Below are 2,500 nucleotides of genomic sequence, written 5' to 3'. Positions count from 1 at the left end.
AACGTGAAGAAATTCAAGCAAGCGCGGGTAAACGGCGGGAGTAACTATGACTCTCTTAAGGAGTAACTATGACTCTCTTAAGGTGGCCAAGTGGCGGCGGTGTGGCTGCATCCGGACTTGGCTTTTCGAAGTGCGGTCTTGATGTAGTCGTGCTGCTGCTGCGAGGTGCCTTCCTTGGGTTATAGTTACAGGGAGAGTGATGCGCAATACATGGGCCTAGCCCTCTTAGCCTCTCCTCTCCTGCGGTCTTCTCCCCTTCTCGTGGGCCCGCTGATTTTCGCAGAGTGGAAGACCGCACCAGGGGCTTGGGGGGGTTACCAGCCCCCCCTCGCACTATCCCTTTGTTAGTTGGGGGCAGTAATCAAAGAATAAGTGGTGGCCCTTCCGCTGAAGGTGCCACCCCAACTCCCCCAGCACCTAGCCGGCCAACCGGCCGTGCCGAAAATCTTGTACCTTTTGCAGCAGTATACGCCTGTAGTGAGTGCCACCGCAGCTTCACCACCAAGAATGGTCTCGGGGTCCATCGCCGCCGCCAACATCTTGCGGCCGCCAACGCGGAGATCGTGACGGAGAGGCATCGCGCGAGGTGGACGGAGGAAGAAGTCCTGTCGCTCGCCAAGGCAGAGGCCGAACTGTTCCTTGAGAGGGACGCCCGGTTCTTCTTTGTGAATCAAGAACTCATCAGAATGTTCCCCGACCGAACGCTTGAGGCAATCAAGTGCCGACGGCGGCAAGCTGCCCACAAGCAGCTTGTCCGCCAGTTCATGGAGGCGCTTGAGATCGGTCGGGGGGAAGAGCCGGCGTCCCGCCGGGGAGCAGCGAGCCCGCTGCCTGACGCGGGCGAGGCCGCTGCGCCGCCCGTCGACGCAGCCGAGGACTTCGCGGCCGACACCACCGGGCCGCCGCCGGAGGGGCCGACCGACGCCGCCATCTGGGAGCATCTGGCGGGGCTACCTGCTTCCGCCCAGCGTTTCTCTGCCCTGGATCGAGTCATAGGTCTGGGGCGGGGCACGCCGCCCGATGTCATCCTGGGCATGCTCCCGGATGCCCTTGCGTCGGTCGGGTCCAGAGGGGAGAGATCGATCACCAGGACACAGCGGCCGCGCCAACCATCGAAGCGGCCGCCTGCCGCGCCGCCGACGCAGAAGCGCAAGCGGCGCCGCTGGGAGTACGCGAGAACGCAGGATGCCTTCCGACGGTCGCATGCACGTTGCGTGCGCGGCCTCTTGGATGGCACCCTGCTCCAGCCGCCACCTGCCATCCCTGGTCTGCTGGACTTCTGGGCGGACCTCTTCACCAAGAAGCCCGTCTCCACCGCGGGCTTCATCCGTGACCGCCTCCTCCCGCACTCAGAGCCTGTCGCTCTTGAGTGCCTATGGGGGCCGGTCACACATGAGGAGGTCGCCGCCGCGTTGCCGCCCAGGGGATCAGCAGCTGGGCCGGACGGCCTTACCCCAGCGGAGTTGCGGCGCCTGCCGCACGAAGTCCTGGTGAAAGTGATGAATCTCTTCCTTCTGGCCCGCGCCCTTCCGGAACGCCTGCTTCGCGCGCGGACGTCCCTTCTCCCGAAAACGGCTGCACCAGCATCCCCCGCTGACTTTCGCCCCATTACGGTCTGCTCGGTGTTGGCGCGGACCTTTCACAAGGTTCTCGCGTCACGCCTGATGCGCGCTTGTGCTGTGGACGAACGTCAGCGGGCATTCATCCCTCGGGATGGGATGTTGGAAAATACCTTCATCTTGGACACTGCTCTCACCGACGCAGTTCGCTCCTGCCGCTCTGTCTTTGTGGCATCGATCGACGTATCTAAGGCATTCGATTCGGTGGATCATGCTGCCCTTCGCCCCGTGCTGAAGGCGCATGGCCTACCGGATTGCTTTGTCGAGTACGTCGAGCGGTGCTACGAGGGCAGCACGACAGTGATAGCGGACGGCGCCGGCGTGGGCGTGTCTGTGCAGCCAGCACGGGGCGTTCGCCAGGGCGATCCCCTCTCCCCCCTCCTGTTCAACTTTGCGGTGGACTACGTTTTAGGCCAACTGCCCTCCCACATCGGAGCTCGGATCCTCGGTCGCAGAGTCAACGCTGCGGCCTTTGCAGATGACGTCCTGCTGTTTGCAGCGACCCCGAGGGGCTTGCAGTCCCTCATCGACGCAGCTACCGCAGCCCTCGCCCACCTGGGGCTGCAGATCAACGCCCGGAAGTGTTTCACCCTCGCCTTAGTCGCGTCAGGGCGCGAGAAGAAGGTGAAGGTGGACAGCAATGTCACCTTCACAGCAGGCAATACCACCATGCCTGCCCTGCGTGTGGGTGAAACCTTCCGGTACCTGGGGCTGCAATTTTCCACGGCGGGTCGCTGCGTCTTCAATCCACGTCGTCACCTTGTGGAGCAGCTTGACGTCATCTCCCGAGCTCCGCTGAAGCCGCAACAGCGCCTCCACGCTCTCACCAACGTACTTCTCCCTGGCCTGTACCACGGGCTGGCCCTCAGCCGCACCCGGGT

At 63.4% G+C, this 2,500-nt stretch overlaps 1 pseudogene; it reads left to right on the top strand.

Annotated features, from left to right (window-relative positions):
* LOC126453719 (large subunit ribosomal RNA) overlaps positions 1-2,500 on the top strand; it is a 7,975-nt pseudogene that overhangs the window by 2,824 nt on the left and 2,651 nt on the right.

This window comes from Schistocerca serialis, unplaced genomic scaffold (genome assembly GCF_023864345.2).
Source record: "Schistocerca serialis cubense isolate TAMUIC-IGC-003099 unplaced genomic scaffold, iqSchSeri2.2 HiC_scaffold_956, whole genome shotgun sequence".
Taxonomy (NCBI): Eukaryota; Metazoa; Arthropoda; class Insecta; order Orthoptera; family Acrididae; genus Schistocerca; species Schistocerca serialis.
The sequence above is the reverse complement of the archived record's forward strand: the minus strand, read 5'-3'. Positions and strand labels throughout refer to the sequence as shown.